Source organism: Choloepus didactylus, chromosome 4, assembly GCF_015220235.1.
Source record: "Choloepus didactylus isolate mChoDid1 chromosome 4, mChoDid1.pri, whole genome shotgun sequence".
In the NCBI taxonomy this organism is placed as follows: domain Eukaryota; kingdom Metazoa; phylum Chordata; class Mammalia; order Pilosa; family Megalonychidae; genus Choloepus; species Choloepus didactylus.
Window position 1 is genome coordinate 93,070,213 of NC_051310.1, and position 21,342 is coordinate 93,091,554.

The following is a 21,342-nucleotide window of genomic DNA, read 5'->3' on the forward strand; positions in this document are numbered from 1 at the left end:
GGGCAGATGTATTAGTGTTGATCAGGTTGGAATCTTTGGATTAGGTTGTTTTCATGGAGATGTGACCCACCCAACTGTGGGTGATACCTTTGATTAGATTATTTCCATGGAGGTGTGGCCCCACCCAAGTCTCAGCGTGGGTCTTGATTAGTTTACCAGAGCCCTATAAAAGCTCAGACAGAAGGAGCTCAATATAGCCACAGCTTTCTAGAGAGACACTTTGGAGGATGCCGTTTCGAAACGCAACCTGGGAGCAAGTAGATGCCAGCCACGTGCCTTCCCAGCACATGGTTTTCCGGACACCATTGGCCATCGTCCAGTGAAGGTATCCTGTCATTGATGCCTTACCTTGGCCACTTTATGACCTTAAGACTGTAACTGTGTAACCGAATAAACCCCCTTTAAAAAGCCAATCCATTTCTGGTATTTTGCGTAATGGCAGCATTAGCAAACCAGAACACCAACCCAAACCACTTTCCTCTCAGAGGGGAGTGAATTTAATGGGTATCCTTCCAGGCCTTTTTGTATACATTGATATTCATAATAGTTTTACAATAATGTTTTTAAATTGGCTTTTAAAACCAATTGTTTTAAAAGCCCAACAAGGTTATTTATCAACTGTGCTCCACAAGGTTCAGTTTCCCCAACTGTAAAATGAGGTTATATTAGTACCTACTTCTTGGGTGGATGTGGGAATTAAATAAGATACTGTAATAATAATAATTAAAATTATTTAATTACAATTATTTATAAGCAGTAACTTATAAAAATAATGAATAGGAATACAAAAATACAAAAATAGTAATATCTAGCTAGGAAATAAAAACTGCTTGAGGGTAGTTGTTTGGAGGGGTGGAAGTTGGAGTGTACAAAGAAATACCCAAAGAAATGTCCCTGTCGATCTATTAGAATTTTCTAGGGCAATTTCTGGTCCAGTTTCTCTTATCTGCTATAGCCCTGGGTGTGATGAGGGGTGAAGGATGGGGGCATATCAATGGCCAAGCAATAGCTGCCCGGTGAGATGCAGCTGGGGGTGAGCAGGGGATCTGTTCAGCAGACCCTGGCCCTCCTCCTCTCCACCCTTTGTCTTCCAAAGCTGAGTGGAGGAGAACAGCTTTCCAGGTAAGGAAGGGCCAGTCTTCAATTATGAATATGTTGTTTTAAGAAATAATCTTCACAAACTTTCTAGAGAGCAATCTGGCAGTATGTATCGAAAACCTTAAAAATGTACATACCCTTTGTTCTAACATTCCACCGACAGGAATTCATCCTAAGAAAATAACAGAACAAGTGAATAAAAATGAGTTTTTATTGCTTATAATAATGAAAAATTGAAAGCCCAAAAGTCCAACCACAGGCAGTTAAGCAAACCCAGGTGTTTTATTTATCCATCTATATCTAGACATGAAAGGGTATAAATTGTCTATTGAAATTTTAAATAGAAAAGAGCAATATATATGTAAAAGCATACACATCCTATGATCTCATTGTTGAAAAAGCTATGTAAGTATATACTTTATATACACTGAAAATATGACAGGATAAACACCAGCATATTAGCAGTTTATTACTCTGGGGGGATGGGAATTTGAATTTGTTTTCTTGGTGCTTACCAGAATTCTCTAATTTTTCTACAAAAAAATATGATTAATTGAGTAATAAAGGACCGAGGTTGTTTAAATATGTCCTCTGCTACTTTTTACTGTCCTATCTATCAGGGCTATACAATAAGCACTTATCTGTCTGCTCACAGAGGGGTCTGGGCATGAGACTAGAAATCAGGTAACCTTGGTTTGTGCTGCGTGAGACCTTGGGCAAGCCACCTAGGGTGGGGTATTTGTACCCACTTTTCATGGATGGCTACAAAAGCCCAGAAGAGATCCCAGAGTACCCAAGTCCCACCCCTTATAGTGCCAGGGCTGGATTTGACACTCAGATTTCCTAATTTTGGATCCAGGATTTTCTGTACTAGAGCAGAGTTCCCCCTCTCTGTGCCTCTTCTTGAGAATGACAGGGTTGGAATCCAGTCCCTTCCAGCTGAAAGTAGTCAATGTCCCCCCACCCCACTCCACCCCGTTCCCCATGTCCATTGCTGGTGCATCCACAAGCCCAAGCAGTTGGGGTGTGTACCCTGTTTGTTGGGATGCCAGCCTCCCTTGGGCCACTGGAACGCTAGGCTGGGATTCCGAGAAGTCAGGCCTGCTCCTTGGCCATCGGGAAAGTGAGGGAGGGGGAGCGCTATGGCCGGGCATCTGGCCGCGTGCCTGCAGAACCAGGCAAGAACTGCCCACGAGGGCTGGCTGGGTGCCCAGAACTCGTTGTCTTTCCATTTAAACAGACACAGGCTTGCTGTTGAGATTCTGGAAACATCTGACCTTTTGCAGAGCATCTCAAGTGTTGCTTTTGGGGATGGCCAGAAGGAGATTCTCAGCTTTCTGTAAATGATTTAAGTCCTTCCACACAACCCTGAACAAAAGAAAAAAAAAAGGTCCCTTTTCCATTTTCAAGGAACTAGGAAGATTTATTTTGCCCGTTTTAACCTGCTGGTTAGCTAGAGAGATATCTTGTGCCCGGAGGCAGCCAAAAGATATTTATAAACAGATAACTCTGGCGTTGTTTTCTCAGAGCCCCTGCCTCTAGGGCAGGAGGCCCCTGGGCAGCCGGATGGAAGGACCAAGAGGAGGGGAGGGTCTAAAAGGAGACCATGGAGAGCAGGGTGCACCTACCATGCGGGAGGGGAACTGACTACTTTGACTGATCCAGTAATTCCTTCCTTCCTTCATTCAACAAATGCTTATAGGGCACCTACTATTTGCCAGGCACTGTGTAAATAGTAGGTGCAGAACATGATGGGGGAGCAGAACACGATGAAATAATTATAAGCAAAAATGTAAAATTACAACAGGGGCAAGTGCTGCAAAGGAGAGTTGAGCAGGGCCCCCCAAGGAGTGTTTTTAAATAGTTGTGTTGGATTTTTAATTTGGGTCTGGATGAAGGTTGGGTTCACACAATGGGAAACCAGACCATTATGCATAAAATAAGAGTTTGTTATTACCAGATCCCAAAGAGAGGGGGGTGCCATGAGGGGAAGCCGGGAAGCACAATTTGCTTGGGGGGCTTGACCAGCAGGCGGGGAGCACACAAGCAGAATGGGAGGGACCCATGGCTTGTGATTTTATAGTGGTCCTGGGGTGGAAGTTAGTCAAGGATTGGTTAGCTTAAAGCTGTGGGTTTTGGGTGAAGTGTGGGTGGAGTGGGTGTTACAGCTCAAAAGGGAGTCCTCGCCCAATGCACGCAGAGTCAATCGGTAGACACCAGATTCTGAGAAGAGAAAGTGTTTATTACTAAGCACAAAGCAAGGAGATCAGAAGGCCTATGAGCCATGAATCTGTCTCCCCAAACTGGAGAAACTTTCAGTGTTTTATAGCGTTTGAACAAAGGCAGGCAGGAGTAGGATAATGAGCAAGGTAGTCGATTCTGGGCTGACTTTATTACTTCATTGTTAATCATTAAGAGGGTTACACGCAGGAGCACCAGACTTCCAGGCCAAGTGCAAGGACATCAAACTTCAGCAGTCTATGAACAAGACACCCAACTTCAGGGGGCTACGCACCGGAGCACCAGACTTCGGGGGCTACGAGCAAGGGCACCTGACTTCAGTGTTGCAAAACAAGATAAGGGGATACAAGTGGGGCCAGTCATGAGCTGTCCAGTTATGGGGTAAAGATTATACAATTTCAAAACACAGCATCACCATCTGGGGTTACATTTGGGTGAGTTACAACAGTTACAGATATTTGCTTCTGGCTACATTACAATATATCAGAAAGGGAGAAAGCATTTTAGATAAGGATTCAGTAACTATAATTATATTTGTTAGTGCTCCGTTACATGGGTGGTGACATGGCTGGTTTGGGCTCTGGGGCAGCTTCTGCTCCAGGGCTGGAAAGATGCTTATTAACTAAGCTAAAAGTCAGTGTCAAGGCAAGTGGCTCAGCCAAAGTAAGATGGATGCCGAGGCAGCACACACAGATAATCTATCACAATAAGGGATTTAATTTAGGAAAGTCAGGGAAGCCTTCCAGAGGAGATATTTGAGCTGGAATCTAAAACTTTACTACTCAAAGATGGAGAACAGCGCCTGCATCAGGTAGAAGCTGTGGAAATGCAGAATCTTAGGCACCACCCAACATCTGCTGCATCTAAATCTGCATTTTAATGATTACACATAAACATGTAATGTATACACATTAAAGTTTGAGCAGCAGTACTAAGCGTCTAACTAGGAGTTATCAATCTAGTGGAAGCTTGAAACTGGAAGAGAGCATTCCAGGCGAGAGCCCTGGGTAGGAAGCAGCTTGCAGCAGGATAGGGAAGTCAAGGGATATGTGTGTGCGTGTGTGTGTGCAAACGCATGATTGTGTGCATGTATGTTAATTTTTTTTTTTTAACCAGGGCTTAAAGTTTATTTAATTTTATTATAAATGAAAACTACGGAGACAACTTAGTGTACAACTAAGAGAACGGGGAAATGGTTAGGTGGAAGAAACTGGATTAATATAGCAATGATAACTGATAGTTGTGGCCATCCAATGATCCTTACTGTCCATATCCAATTCTTCGAATGCCACCAACTCTAGGGGAAACCAAGTCATGTCATTACACAGTAAATGGATTATATTGACAAGATTGTGGTCTCTTCTGTCCACAGCCTACATTTTCTCTACTCACAGTAGCTGAGAGAAACCTACAGAACAGCATTCAGAAAAAGCCTAGGAATCCCTTTAACCTGCTGCTAGGCCACAGGTGGCAGAAGCAGCTGGGACACAGAACTCACACCATGAGGGCAACGGTTCTCCTAATGTCCTCAGATGCTCAGTTGCATGAGACATGCCTCGCCAGAGTACTTAGGACCTCTTACCAGGAGAATCCCGAACACAAGGAATGTGATCCAAATTACTGAAATGGAGACAAAGCACTTGCACATGATAAGACTGTTGAGAAGTTGAGAAAGAAATTCTGGCAAAGGATATCCACCCAAGACAGTGAGAGAAGCAGAAAATGGAGCCAAAGACATTTAAATTTTATTTCTTTTTAAATGGGAGAGACTTGAGCTTGTTTAAAAAGCTTTTAGGAATAAACAAGTCAAGAGGAAGTGGATATAAAGCACATATATCAATACCACCACCACCCTTTCCATGAACTAGACTGGGTCTCTTTCAATGCAGGTAGGAAAATGATAAAGGAAAATCCATCCGATGGCTCTATTTACTGTGTGAAGTAAAGGGAGGTGGTTGGAAGCTTGGGGAGAAGGAGCAAGGCTTAAACAAGGCTAAACCAGAAACTGAGTTGGGGCCCAGCAATCTGTGCATTAACAAGCCTTGTAGGTGAGTTTGATCCATGCTCAAATTTGAGAGATGTTCTAGTTTGCTAATGCTGTCAGAACGCAAAACACCAGGAATGGATTGGCTTTTATAAAACGGGGTTTATTTGGTTACAAGGTTATAGTCTTAAGGCCATAAAGTGTCCATTAACAAAGGTTACCTTCACTGGAGAAAGGCCAATGGCATCCGGAAAAGCTCTGTTAGCTGGGAAGGCATGTGGTTGGCTTCTGCTTGCTCCTAGGTTGTGTTTCAAAATGTAGAGAGAGGGGACCAGGAAATGAGGACAGCCAGGTGGTGTTCAGGGTCCTTCTGAAGCTGGGACATGGTTTTGCATGGAACCTTCTTCCCTGAGTGACTCTTCCCAGCCCCTACTCAGGAACAGGTACAGAGAAGGTGAATCACAGAGCTCATAAAGAGCTTTTGCTGAAAAATGAAAATACAGCAAGAGAGTTTAGGAAATTGAGGACTAAGATTGTTGAAATGATGAGTCATGGAATCTAAGGTGGGTAATGAGAGAATGAGGAAAGGGAAAGGCTAACGGATCAGAGAAGGTGGAACGGTCAGTGACCTGGAGATGTTGGTGCAGTGCAAGGAGGGTCAGAGGGAGATTGTAAATGAGGAAACTGCAAAGAAAGGAGACTGTGGTCAGAGAGAGCAGTGCCTGAATTAGAGGTATGGGAGACAGAGCTGTTTCTAGTGCTAAAATGTGGGTGGGGCTGAGGTGGGTTGGAGGAAGTCATTGGAGATCTGAGAGACCAGAACCTGCACATACTATCCACATGGATGCTGAAGTCAACCCAGGACAATGACAGGACTGTAGGCGGAAAGAATTCCTGGAGGGCACATGCCAAACACTCCGGTAACCATAGAAGAGTGTCCAGGAGGTGGGTGGAACTCAGGGTTTTCAAAAGAGAATGAAGGTGTGATGGATCCAGAGGGACACTGGGGGATGTGATCTTAAAATGTGTGGACAGAACCCCAGGTCCAGGGAGATCCGGGGAAGGTAAGGGATCTTACCTTTCCTGGGTAAGCATGGGTCAGAAGTGAGGAAGTACATTATCAGTGGGGTACAGAAAAAAATCAGTGAGGTTAAAGATTTTTAGCATATGGCAGATGTTCTCCAAGTGTGGTCCTTTGCATTGAGAATTTGCATTGTGTTAGAAATGCAAATTGTCAGGCCCGCCCCAGAACTGCTGAACCAGAAACTGGTTTGGGGCCCAGCAATCTGTGCGTTAACAAGCCTTGTAGGGTGATTTTGATCCATGCTCAAATTTCAGAACCAAATGTTTTTTTCCAAAAAATTTTTTTGGAAAAAAAGTGGTTCACTTTATGGGAAAAAAATAAAACCAAATTCCAACCTTATCACAAGAAAAGGTGGATTGCGTAAGATTAAAGACCTAAATGTGTCCAGAAAACTTTGAAGAAAACTATGAAGTTATTGATGTAAAATGTTGAAGAATGTCTTTGTGACATTGGGTCAGGGATGGACTTAAATAAAATTTCAAAAGCACAAACCATAAGGCAAAAAGTTGATCAGTTTGATTAATCAGAATTAAATATTTCTGCCCAAGAATGGATGCATTGACAAAGTTAACAGAGACATAATAAGATTGAGAGAATATATTTGCAATGCCTAAAGCTGACAAGGGATTCAGAACATACATTCTACAAATAAATAAGAAAAAGATGGGACCCAAATGGGGAAAAAATGGGCAAAGAATATGAATAAGTTACAGAAGGGGAAATTTAAAAGTTATAGTAGATATGTGAGGAGATGTTAAGATGTATTAGAAATCAGGGAAATGCAAATTAAAACAACAGTGGAGAGCAGTTTTATTCAGAGTAATCCCAAACTCCCCAAACTGGGAATAACAAAATGTCCATCAACAAATCAATAGTCATACAATAAGTATTGCTCAACAATAAAAAGGAATGAACTATTAGAGGATTGCAGAGGAAGTTCCAGAATCAGTCCATCCACCAAGATAACTATTAAACTGGCAGAACCTGTCTGAATCAGCTATTTTGAATTCTGGAGTCTAGTGGATCACTGTGCAGCATCCAGGGAAAAGCTGGAGGAAGAAACTGGTAAAAATTTTATATATATATATATATATATATATATATATACATCGGTGAATTTCACCCTCATGCATCAGGTACCATCTCCCATCCCCCAACTCCACAGTACTCAGCAGTAGGGGCTACCGCCCAGGCTCCTGGTGCAGCTCACTGATGCCAAGGTAGGCTATAAAAACCTAGACCTCCAAAATTTAGGGGTGTGTGGTCCAAATGCTGATCATTTTTTTTTTTGCTTTTGATCAGCTACTTCAGATCACTGGAGGGCCAGCTCTGAGGGTGGCCTTTATTCATACCCTCCTCAGAGGAATCTTAAATAGGCAGAACATTTTTTCTCTCCTGTCTCTTTCCATTCCCCATTTGGGAACAAAAATAGTTTGTAAAAGTCACAAATTGATGGCTCTAGTCCTAAAACAAACAAACAAACAAACAAACAGCAAAAACATAGCAATGCCAAAGGAGTGGGAGAACTAGATTCTCAGAATGATAATAACATACTACTCAGAATGCCCAGTTCTCAACAAGAACATTATGAAATACACAGGGAAACGAAAGTATGGGCCATTAATAGGAAAAAAAAAAAAGAATTTTCCAGAAACCATCCCTGAGAAAACTCATATTTTGGAACTATTAGTCAAAGACTTTAAATCAATCATCTTAAATATGTTGAATAAAGCTACAGGAATCCATAGACAGAATTAAAGGAAATTAGGAAAACATTGTCTGAACAAAATAAAGAAATGGGAATAATAAAAAGGCACCAAACAGGAACTTTGGAGAGCAAAGTTCATTAATTGAAATGGAAAAACTAATTATATGAATTCAACAGCAGATTTGAACAGGCAGAATAAAGGATCAGTGAACTCGAAGACAAGACAATTGAAATTATCCAGTGTGGAGAGGAGAAAGAAAAAATAATAAAGAAAATGAACAAAGCCTGAGAGATCAGTGGAATACCATCAAACATATCCAACTTCTGGAGTCCCAGAAGGACAAAAGAGAAAGGGGCAGAAAAAGTATTTGAAGAAATTATGGCAGAAAACTTTCCCAATCTGACAAAAGACATGAATATACACATCCAGGAATTCAGCAAACTGCAAGTACAATACATCCTAAGAGATCTACACTAAGACACAGTATAATAAAATTGTCAAAATCCAATTGTGCCAGTTTGAATGTATTGTGTCCCCCAAACGCCATTATCTTTGTAGTCTTGTGGGGCAGGTGTTTTGATGCTGATTAGATTTGCTTGGAATGTGCCCCACCCAGCTGTGGGTGATGACTCTGATGAGATATTCCCATGGAGGCATGGCCCCACCCATTCAGGTGGGTCTTGATCAGTGGAGCCATATAAATGAGCTGACTCAAAGAGAAGGAACTCAGTGCAGCTGTGAGTGACGTTTTGAAGAGGAGCAAGCTTGCTAGAGAGGAACATCCTGGGAGAAAGCCATTTTGAAACCAGAACTTTGGAGCAGATGCCAGCCACGTGCCTTCCCAGCTAACAGAGGTTTTCTGGACGCCATTGGCCATCCTCCAGTGAAGGTACCTGATTACGATGTGTTACCTTGGACACTTTATGGCCTTAAGACTGTAACAGTGTAGCCAAATAAACCCCCTTTTTATAAAAGCCAATCTATCTCTGGTGTTTTGCATTCCGCAGCGTTAGCAAACTAGAACACCAATGACAAAGAGAAGATTTTGAAAGCAGCAAGACAGAAGTAACTTGTCACTTTCAAGGGATCCCCAATAGAATTAACAGTGGATTTCTCATCAGAAACCATGGGGGCCAGAAGTCCTGTGGCATGGCATACTTAAAGTCCTTACAGAAAAAATAAAATGTCAACCAAGAGTCCTATATCCAGCAAAATTATCCTTCAAAAATGCAGGAGAAACTAAGACATTAACAGGTAAATAAAAACTGAAAGAGTTCTTTACCAAAAGACCTACAAGAAATGTTAAAAAGAGTCCTTGAGGGACTAGAAGGACACTAGACAGTAACTCAAAACCATAAGAAGAAATAAACATTGTTAAAGGTAACTACACAGATAAAGATAAAATCCTCTATTATTGTACTTTTGGTTTGTAACTGCTGTTTTCCTCCATATGACTTAGCAGTCAAATGTGTAAAATAACATTTTAAATCTGTGTTAATGGGTATACAAAGTATAAAGATGTAATCCGAGAAAATAATATAAATGGGGAGGGACGGGAGTTTTTAGGAGTAAGAGTTTGTATACTAATGAAACTAGTTTGGTACTAGTAAAAGTAGGTTATTATTAGTTTAAGATATTCATTGTAATTACAAAGGTAAGCACTAGAAAGTAAGTAAAATAGAGAAAAGCAAAGAAGGGAATCAAAATGGTACATGGCAAAAAAAAAATTAAATGCAAAAACAGAGATAATAATGAAGTAATTGAGGAGCTAAAAATGCAAGACTTACAGAAAAAAAATAGCTAAGTGGCAGAAGTAAATTCTTCCTTTTCAGTTACTAACATAAATATCAGTAGATTAAACTGCTCTATTAAAAGGCAAAGATTGGCAGATTGGATTAAAAAGCATGATCCATCTATATGCCTTTTACAAGAGAATCACTTTAGGTAGAAAGACACAAAGAGGTTGAAAGTACAACAGTGAGAAAACATATTCCATGCAAAACAGTTACCAAAAGAGCCAGATTTGTTACATTATTGTCAGACAAAATTGACTTTAAGGCAAAAAAGATTACAAGAGACAAAGAAGGATATTATATATTGATAAAAGATTCAATCCTGCAAGAAGATATAATGATTATAAACATATATGTACCTCACAACAGAGCCCCAAAATATCCAAAGCAAAAATTGACAAAATTGAAGGGAGAAGTAGATAGTTCTACAGTAATAGTTGGAGACTTCAAATATACACTTCCATAATTTATACAATATATAAACAGAAGATCAATAAGGAAATAGAGGACTTGAACACCACTATTAACCAATTAGACCTAATGTACATGTATAGAACACTCCACCCCCAAAACAGCAGAATACATTACACATTCTTCCCAAGCGCACGTGGAACATTTCCCAGGATAGACCACATAGTAGGCCGTGTGGTGGTTCGGAGCTATGTACCCAGAAAAACATGTTCTTAAACTTAATCCATTCCCGTGGGTGTGGACCCATTGTAAATAAGATTTCTTCAAGATGTTACTTCAGTCAAGGTGTGGCCCAAATTAATCAGGTTTGATTTTAGTCTGGGTTACTGGAGTCCTTTATAAGGAGAATGCAAGTCAGACAGAAGGAAAAGCCAGAGGGAGCAGCCAGAAGCTGGAAGTCAATGGAACCTGGGAAGAGAAAGGAGAAGCCAAGAGAGGCTGTCATGTGCATTGCCATGTGACAGAAAAGCCAAGAACCAAGGACACCAGCAGCCAGCCCCGGAACACCAGTCTTCTGGGAGAAAGCATTGCCTTGATGATGCTTTGATTTGGACTTCTCCTAGCCTTATAACCATCAGCCAGTAAATCCCCATTGTTTCAGCCAATTCATTGCATGATATTTGCTTTAGCAGTGAGGAAACTAAAACAGGTCACAGCTAAAATTTTACTAAGTTAAAAAATATTTCAATCATACAAAATATCTTCTTGGACCACAGTGGAATAAAGCTAGACATCAAGACCAGAAGGAAAAATTTACGAATATGTGGAAATTAAGCAACACTCTATTAAACAACCAGTGGTTCAAAGAAGAAATCACAAGGGAAATCAGTAAATATCTTGAGATGATTGAAAAAAAAACACAACATACCAAAACTTACGGGATGCAGCAAAGGCAGTACTTAGAGGGAAATTTATAGCTCTAAAATGCCTATATTAGAAAAGAATAAAGACCACAAATCAATAACCTAACTTCACACCTAGAGAAACTAGAACAGAAAGAGCAAACTAAACCCAAATTTAGTAGAAAGAAGGAAATAGTAACAACTTGAAAGTCCAATAGTAGAGACTTGGTTAAAAAAGTGTGCTACGTTCATATGATAGAATACATCATAAGTGAAGGTATGCAAGAATTTTTAATATTATGGAAAAATGTTTTGATATATCATTCTAGGGAAAAGTTACCAGAATATGTGCTGAATGATACTACTTTTTTTTTTGTAAAATATATAAATGTATAACTATGCAGAGAAAAGGGCTGGAGGATATTTACCAAAATACTAACACTGGTTTAAATTTTGTGCACTTTACTACCTGTAAATTATATCTCAATAAAAAAAAAAGTTCAAAAAATATTTAACACTGGTGGTCTCTGGGTAGGGTGAAATTATGGGAATATTGTTTTTCATTGTGGTTTTCTGTGTTTTCCAATTTTTCTGCAATAAATATGTACAACTTCTGTAGGTAGAAAATAAAATAATCAATTTTTGATTTTTTTTTTATTTTTATAGGAGAGCACTGTTGGGGGAGTCTGGCAGTTCCTGACGCGGCTCTGTGTAGAGCCGCAGAGGAAAGAATGAGCAGTTAGGCCCAGCCTGGCCAGGGAACAGGCCAGACACTTGGCTTCTTGTTCCTCCAGCCCCTTGACCAGCCAGCTCTGGCCAGTTCAGCCACTTACACGCCCAGAACTAGTTGTTTCAGGAACTGCCCTGAAAGCTGCTGTTGCTTTCCTGGAAGACGGGAGAGACAGGATGCAAGGGCTGGAGGGACGGGCCAAGGTCACTGGATAAATGCAAGTTATTTATAACCATATCTTTCACTCCTCCCTGCTGATTCCTTCGTTTTACTCTCACAGCACCGCCCATTGCAGGTTAAGAGCCGTGATGAGCAGCTTTCACTGCTGGTGGAGGTGTGGGTGGTTTCGTGGAGGGCGGCTTTGCACTCCGCCCTTTCTCTTGCCTGCTACCTCCTACTATAAACAATACTAGCATTATTTATTGGGAGCTGACCGTGTGCCAGGTGTGTGCCTGCATTAGTGCATTTCTCACCACAGTCCTCTGAGGTCCTTACTGTTTTGATACCCACTTAGCAGATGAATAACTCGAGGCTCAGAGAGGTAAAGGAGCTCACCCTAGGCCACACACCCAGTGAGGTGGTAGGACACCAACCCGGGCCTGCTGGACTCCAGCTAGTGGGGTTGCACCCCGCGGAGTTAAGGTTAGGTGAGGTCGAACCTCGGAGATCTAGGAGGCACTTCCCAACTCTCAGGGGTGGCAGCAATTCCAGAGCCGCTGTCAACACCCAGGGGCGAGAGGAGGGGGGCGACTAAGCAGCGGGCGAGCCCGGGAGCGCCCTCGGGACAATTCCCATAAACACGCGCGGGGCGGGGCTTGGCCGCGGCCCCACATTTCCGGGGACGCCGCGCCAGGCAGAGGGTGTTCGCGGGGACAGTCGAGTCCCCAGGGAGGGCGCCGGCGCGGCCTCGCAACCGGGCCGAGTCTGTGCACACTCCAGGAAGTGGGGCTGCGCCGCGGAGCAGAGTGGGTGGTGGCCGCGTGCGGGCCGTGACGCACGCCAGGTAGGCGCCGGGCGGGGCCGGAGCCCAGGCCCGAGGGGTGGTGGAGGCGGCCGCTACAGCTGAGGCAACCGCTTGCCCCACCTCCCGCCGGCCCCTCTCCCGAGAGGGGCGCCACCTGCACGCTCTGATGGGCACAGGGCGTCCGCCACTGGGAGAGCCTGTTGCCATGGCAGCGCAAGGGGCTGGGCCCACGTTCCCATAGCAACCGGGGGCCTCTGCGTCGAATCCTTCTAGCAGCGCCTTACACCACCCCCTGCTCCCAGACCCGGAACTGAGAGGCAGGAATCTTGGCCTCGGGGGTATGGTGGGGGATGGCGGGGTGGGGGGTAAGTCATTTGGAATTTGCGAAAGGCCTGGGCCCCTCCCCAGAATGGTAGTGCGAGTGATCTTTGAGTTAGGCCCTTTGTCATGGCTTCTTTCTTCTCTCCAAGCCACAACATGGATGTAGGGACAAGAAGGGTAAGGAAGGTGGGGGTCCCCTGGGAATGAGGGTGCTGCTTGATGTGTGGTAGGCGGAGGCTACCGTTGTCTCTCCGGAGCCATTCTGGTCTGGCAAAAAGACCCAGGAGCCCTGGGTCTCCTCGGGGAGGTCATCAACCTCTGCTCACATTTCCTCACCTGTAGTGTATGTCATTTGACAGAAAAATCATGGGTTTCTTGTAAGGATCCAATGACGTAAAGACAAAGAAGGGTGCTATTAAAAAGAGTTTATTTTATTTTTTCCATAAATGCTTTAAAACGGGAAGAGATTGATTTAGAAATCACCAGGTTCCTCCTGTTCCTCATCCCCCACCTCTTTATCATGGAAGAGGAAACTGGACCCAGAAAGGTTAAATCACTTCCCCAGGTGACACAGTGAGTTGGTGGGAAGGTCAGGCTTTGGACCCAGTCTCCTGATTGCAGACCATGCTGTTTCCTTTGGTGATGATTCTTACTTGAAGCTCAGGGAATCTGAGCTTACACCAGGGCTCAATCTGTTGGTGACAAGTGAACTAATGATGGGGGCACTGGTGACAGGTGAGGTAAGGATGGGGAGCGGAGGCTGGAGCCTTGTGGGGAGAGCAGAAAGAATCTCTTCCTGTTGTGCCTTGGGGGCTCTTGCTTTAAGGCAGTACCTGACAGGTTCGCCCTAAACAGATCCCCAGGAGCCATACATTCAGCAGCTCTCTAAAATACCATCTCTTCTGAAGCCAAGAAAGCCCCTGAGACTGGAGCTGCGTGATCCAGAAAACTATGGCTGCCCTAATGTAGGGAAGTGCAGCTCCAGTCCTCCCCCTGTAGATGAGGTGTCTTTTCCCTTGGAAAGGATAAAAGGAAGGTGGGTGCCACTGGGGAAAAAAGATCCAGGAAGAACATCTGAACGAATCATTTAGAAACGATTGGAGACAATAAGCTAGAGCAGAAAATGCATTTATTCATTTAGTAAACATTTACTGGGCGTCTGCTGGTTCCAAACTCTGTGCTGGGGGCTGGGGGTTACAAACCTGGTCCCTGCCCTTCATGGAGCTTGGAGAAGAGAAGACGAGAGAAGAGTATTTCACTATAGCATAATGAGTGTCCTGGCCACTAACTTTGCTGAAGACAAAGGAATGAGTGTGTGAAAGTGTCTAAAGAAATGTGGACAAGGATGGGTGTTCCTTGGGAAGAAGTTTCAGGAATCTTGATGAACTGTAAGCTCTGTGAAGGCAGGAACTGAGTCTGTCTTCAACTTCCACTATACTTAGCAGGTATCAAGTGCACAAAAAGTATTTGTTGAATGAATGAAAGAATGAAGGAAGGAGGGAGGGAGGGAGGCAGGCAGGCAGGCGGGCACAGCAGTTTATGCAACTTGAGAAAAAACCTGGTTGAAATTATGACTATGGGTAGAGTATCTACTTGGTTCTGCAGTCAGCAGATCTGGGTTCTGGACCTAGCCTTGACTTGACTGCCTGTGTGACCTTAGCAAGTTCCTGAACCTCTGTGCTTTGATTTCTCATCTATGAAGTGGAAGTATAATTCCTGTCTCACTCCAGTTAGTGTGAGAATTAAATGATTGATGGGAAAAAGCTCAGTGTAATGCCTTGATTATGGTAAGTGCTCAATAAATGTTAGCCATATAAATGTCAACTTTAATTTAGGTGGAGTTTGCCAAATAGTTCATGTCAAGGTTATAAAGCTATTCCAAATAAGATGTAACTTCTTTTTACCTGATAAAGGCTAATTTTCAAAGTTCCCTGTGTGTACTGACTAAATCACCTTAAAGAAATGGTTCTTCACTTTTTCTGGAGTAATCGAGGATCTTTTGGAAATCAGATGAAAGCCTGATACATCTCTCCAGAATGGCATATAATTCTTGAGGTTTACAGTTCCCTGTACTGCTCTCCTGCTCATAGGCTGTAGTGAAAGAACTAAGGCAGCATTCATAAAGAGGCCGGAAGGAGCAAGGCCAGTCTCCAGTGGGTCTGTTCCCTTTAAAGAGGTTTGTGGAGTCCCTGTGGAACCACAAGGTGGAGAGAGCTGGAGATGAGCCTATGTGACTGGGTGGGTCAGACTCAAGTGCAAGCCCCTTAGAACCCTCAGCCCTGCTAGGTCCAATCTGGGGATACTGGAAGCCTCGTGGATTCCCAGTGTTCCTGGCATGGGGTCCTCTAGGCCAACTTGCACTCACAGTGGTACTGCAAGGGGGTCATAGGGCCTGGGTGGGTGGTGTGGGAGACCCAGCCCAGGCCTGCAGCTTTGGTACCCCCCTCCCTCACACTGGCTCTCTGCAAGTGTTTTTTGCTGGTGTCGTTTTGGGCAGCAAGTGGGCCTACCACCATGGGTAGTGCATCCCTCCCTCCACCCAGGGTGATAGTGTAATCTTTGGAGCCATACAATATCCATGGCAACCCATCTGCTCCATCCCCTGCCGCTTTAAAGGGCACACCTTTCCCTGCCCACTCTTTGAGGGTGGCCTCAGAACAAAGACCAAGGCTCCATCTGGGAGGAAGAATGGCAACCTCCAGGTGACCTGAGGTGACTAGGAAACTTTGTGGTCAGAGAGCTTCTGCTCTCTGGAAGGGAAAAAGCAAGGGGAGCACCTTGGGCCCCTGGAAAGGAGGGTTGGTTTTCTGGGGTATAGGGGCAACCCTGCCCTTGGCCTTCTTTTCCTCCATGAAGCAATGACAAGGGGTCTGGGGCTCAGGGTGGGATTTAAGGCAGAAGAATTGGTGGACGGTGGGGAGATAGATTCCCGACATCTTGGAATCTGGGGAATGGAGGGGGCCTCAAGTCTGATAAGCCAAACTGGAAGCTGAGACTATCTCTCCTAGACCCTTACCCTTCTGGCCCCCACTATCACCTGGCCTAGAACACCTGCCTCCCATCTGTGGGTGGCTGCAGTGGTTTCAGAGCAGGAAAGAGAGTCACTGAGCAGTCATTGGTGCCCCTTCAGAGTGACAGGTCCGGGCATTGGCTGGGCCAATTGCCCAGGCTCTCCATGCCCCTTGGGTGAGCGGACCTGCAGGCGTGGGCCCACAGTGCTCCTGAATTTGCCTCGAAGAGCAGGGGAATAACAGTGGCAGTTTCATGTTTTACCATGTCAGGGCAGGGACAGGTCGGGCCCTGCTGGTTGCACCACAGCCCTGTGGGGCGGGGGGATCCCATCCCAGGGAGTGGCCAGCTCAGGCCCCAACAGGTCCCAGCGGGGGTGGCGCTGGGGTGTGGCGGGCTCCTTTGCCACAGCGGGCGCACCCGGGGCTGGGTGGGCCGGTTCCTTCACCCTGCAACTTACTGCAGCCTCAGCACCAGGTTTGTAGGAGGCTCAGCTGAGGCTAAGAGAGCATGCTAAGATAGCTCTGGGTTTGGAATCTAAAAGATAGTTAAGAGTTGTTAGGGCCATGATGTGGGGCAACTTTGAGCTCCGGGAGGTGAATCGTTAATAGTATAACAAGCATGGCCTAGCTCATTGAGCATTCGCTGCATGCCAGACACTGCCGAGGCTCGGTAACAGAGTCTCATCATTTCTTCCAACAGCCCCATCAAGTACTGTTAGTGTTCCCTTGTCATAGATGAGGGAGCTGAGGTTCAGAGAGATTTTGTGGCTTAAGATCCACAAAATAACCGATGGTGCTGAGAGTCTTCTGAACCATTGGGCATAATCACCGGACCCTCCCCACTTCCAGAAGCAAATAAAAATAAGGGACCACTGGAGGGACTATGGCTTGAGGGACAGAGAGGAGGCCACTGATGTTTGTTGCCAGACCTGGTTCAAAGCTGGCTGTGACATTGCAAGGCAGTATTAGTGCTGACCCTGGGTGAATGCCCTCTGCTACAGAGTGTACTGCCCCCGGGAAGCTTCTAGCCCCCAGAACCTGGGAGCCATTGGTTGGTTTAAAAGCACACACACACAGGGTGTGCCAGCTAGTGTCACTTCCTCTTCAAAATGGATTGATGCTGCAGCTGAGCTGCTGCCCGGCCCCTAGGGAGGAGATCCAGCAGCGTGCCCAGCCAGGGCAGGGTGGGGAGCTGCAGCTGCAGGTTGGCATAAGCCAGGGAGGAGGGCTCCAGGCTACAAGGGGTAGTGGCAAGGGGCCAAGGCCCAGGGAGCTGGGCTGAAGCCAGTGCATGTTGGCAAGGCCTTGCTGGCAGCCTGCCAGCCAGAATCTGGGGGAGGAACTTGAGTCCTACCCCAGAAGGGGGCGGGTGGGACCTTTGGGTTCAAGCTCCACTGGGCTTGGCATGAGGGTTGAGCAGGAGGCCCCTCCTACAAAGCCGGCAAACAAAGCTGCGACGTCCAGGATAGTATTGGAGCTGGAAAGCCAGGCCCCCCTGGTGGGAGTTAGAACAGACAAGACTGTCTGGGGGCCGCCTAGTGGGGGCCATCTGTGTCCAAGGATGCGGCCTGCCTGCACCTGAGCAGAGGCTTTTCCTATGGATGACTAATGTGTATTGATTGCTTGAGAGGCTAAACGTGGCCTTGGATTGACAGTTTCAGTGCTAGCACTTGCCCTGTGCCTGGGTCCCTGCCTTTTTCCTTTGTGCTGAGTAGGGTCGGATGGGCATTGGGGCATACATGTTTATTTGACTTATATTTTTAGCTATGCTTTGCTTTATTTTCTCTTTCTCTTGTAGCTGCTCTCAGTTCCTTTCACTCTCCCTCTTCTGTGATTTCCTCTCGTTTCTCCCCCTTTTTCTTCTTCCAGTTTATTTTATAAGACATACGTTTACATACAGTAAAATACACAAATCTGAAGTGTACAGCTGGATACATTTTAACATTTGAGTATTCTTGGGTCATCAACAGGCAGATCAAGCTATAGAAATATTCTCCTCCTTCCTCAAAGTTTCCTGGTCTGCTGATAAGACACATACCCCCTGGTCTTTCTCTCACCTAGAGTAGTTCTGTTTTGACCTCTTAGTAATGTATTCCTGTGCACTTTTTACTTCTCGTTCTTCTGTTTTTGTCCTTCTTATAATGTTTGTATGTGTGCTGGATGTGTGACACATGCTGGATGCTTCTGATTGTGTCCTCATTATTAGCTCTGGGTTCAATACTTGACAAGAATGCTACAAGGTTGACGAGATGTGAATGTGAGAGAGAGAGAGAGAGAACCTCGGAGAAGGAAGGATGGTGACAATGGGAGGGAGGGCAAGGACTGTGTGAGTATGGACGGGAAAGAGGGCCAGCCTTGATGATGACTTCATTTTGCTGGTGGGGGGCCATGGAGGAAGCATTACTTTTCTCTTCCCCTTTTTTTGTACCCTCTTTTCATGCCACCCCCTGAGCTCTCTATGAACACCAACATTCTGGCTGAGAGGGGAGCAGGAGACATTGTTGGCTTGGGACCACTCTTGAGCCCACAGAAAGCCAGCTCCAGTGAGATTTTTCTCTGTCAGTTGTCCCCGTTTTTTTCTCCCAGCCTGGGGATAACAAATTAGCACACTGAAGGAAGACAGTGGGACCCAAGAGGCTGAGGCAGGGGGCATGGATCAAGTGCCCTCTCCAAGTGAACAGTGGGTCCCTCATTTTGTCAGCCCCCGTGGAGTTCCTACTGGAGAGCCATGCTAGGCGGTGGGGGTTTGGAAGATGGAAGACCTGTCACTGCCCTTGAGGGGCTTGCTGCCCAGCTGGCATCAGGCACACTTGAATCATTTGAGCAGCAGTGAGCAGGATATAATTAACCACCACAGTGAGGGTGCATCAGCCCCTGCCTCCTCTCCTCAGGGACAAACCCAGAGTCAGAGACAACCCAGGTGTTACAAAGACACCAGGCCAAAGCAACCTTGCTGCCTTTTTGGGAGCTACCTGGTGGGGATATTCATGCACAAGACAAATACTAATTAACTGAGCATGTGCCACACGTGCTAGGTGTTCTAGGTAAGAGTGGTAAACAGGAGATAGAAGAAAGAAATGCTAAAGCTAGTACCTTGATTTCAACACGATTGATTGCTGATTTTTTCTTAATGAATATTCTTATAGATGACAGAGAAATGTGGGCTGAATAGTACAGCTGGGAGGACACAGATCTAGTTGTTCAACCTACAAAAGATACTGATCGGTTTTAACCCACCAAGGGTCTCTAGTGTCATGCCATCGGGCTCTGTTTTTAGTTCTGCCTCACCCAGTATTTTTTCCCAAATAAAGAATTGAAAAAATAGTACAATAACACTCACAACTCTTCACCTATATGGACCAATTGTTAAAATTTTGCCACAGTTGTGCTCACATGCTCTCCCTCTAATGCACACACACACATTTGTTTTAACTGACCCACTTGAAAGTAAGTTGCACACATCGTGAAATTTCACCCCAAAAATGTCCAGCGGGCATCTCCTAAAGACAAGGACATTCTCTTAAAATTACCATGCCATCTCACATGTAAGAAAATTAAAAATAATGCCATAATATCACGTAATAGACAGTCCATATTAAAATATTCCCAATCATTCCATAGCATTAATTAATTAATTAATTAATTTATTTATTTATTTTGCGGGATTCAATCACGGTTCACACATCGCGTTTGATCAGTATGTCTTTTTCGTCTCTTAACCTGTCTTTTTTGCCTTTCATCACCCTGACTTTTTTGAAGAGTCCAAGGCTAGTTGTCCTATAGAATGCTTGTCATGCTGGATGGGTCTGATTGTGTCCTCATTATTAGCTCTGGGTTCAACACTTTTGACAAGAATGCTACAAGGGTGATGATGTTGTATAATTCTGCTTGTAGTACTTCAAGAGGTAAATGATGCCAGGTTGTCCCATCACTGATCATGCTACTTTTGATCTCTTGGTTAAGATGGTGGCCACCGGATCTCTCCTAGGGAGATACATTTTTCCCCTCTGACACTACCAAGTCATCTGTGAGTGAGACTTTGAGACCTTGTTAATATCTAGTTTCCTAACAATCTCCCACCCAATGGTTTTAGCATCCATTGTTGATCTTTGCTTGGAGCTATTATTACATTATGGGTTGCAGAATGGTGATTTTCTAATCCTAGCATTTCTTCTATATCTATTAGCCAGAATTATTCTGTAAAGAAAAAGCTTCCTCCCTATGTCTTCTCTTACTCTTTCTTTGAGTTACACTCTGGACTAATGGATCATTTTTTAGTTTGATGCATTATAATCCATTACTTCATTATTTTTTTTGATGCTCAAATTGTCCCAAGTTTGGCCATTAAGCTGGCTCCTATGTCCTTTTGACATGACCCTATTTGTCTTTGATCACTTCCTTGCTTTCTGGTCCAACAGCATGTCCCAGACACATCTTGTACTTTCCCTGCCATTTCCCAAAAGAATTCTTTTTCATTTTATTGGAGAGTGGAATTTAGAAACCAGCATCTGGGTGTTAAGGTCTGCTTACCCAATATATTTTATCAATGACTTGAATAAAGGCATAAGGAATACTTATCAAGTTCACAGATGATTCAAAACTGAGAGGGAAAGCCAAATATATGATAATAGAATCAATATTCAAAATGAGCTCAAGGGGATGAAATCGGGACCAAAACGAACAGATTTAAAGAAGATAAATATGAAGTCCTGGGCTTAGGTTGGAAAAATCAATCGCATAATATCAGGTTTGGGTGAACTATTTGCTGGGAGAAAGTTGATAGAAAAAAGACCTAGCTTTGGTTGTCATTTAACATGAGCCAGCTGTGTTCTGTGATTCTTAGGTTGTACTCGTTCTTTCACAATGCAGCCAATATATATTGAGGGCCTACCATGTGCCAGACACTGTTCTAGAGGTTTAGTATATGTCAGTTAGCAAGCCAGACAGACAAAAATCCCTGCCCTCCTATGTTAACATTCTTGGAAGGGGGAATGTGTGGAGCAGACAATAAAGAAAAAATGATAAGTAAATCATACAGTATGCAAACAGTATGTTAGAATGTGAGGAGTGCTTTGAAATAAATAGCTCAAAGTA

At 44.3% G+C, this 21,342-nt stretch overlaps 1 protein-coding gene across 1 annotated transcript in view; it reads left to right on the top strand.

Moving 5' to 3' along the window:
* The first annotated feature begins 12,803 nt into the window (after positions 1-12,803).
* SEMA4B (semaphorin 4B) overlaps positions 12,804-21,342 on the top strand; it is a 34,578-nt gene continuing 26,039 nt past the window's right edge. The window contains exon 1 of the mRNA XM_037833053.1: positions 12,804-12,955. The gene's annotated coding sequence lies outside the window, so the exon portion shown is untranslated. The remainder of the gene's footprint in view (positions 12,956-21,342) is intronic.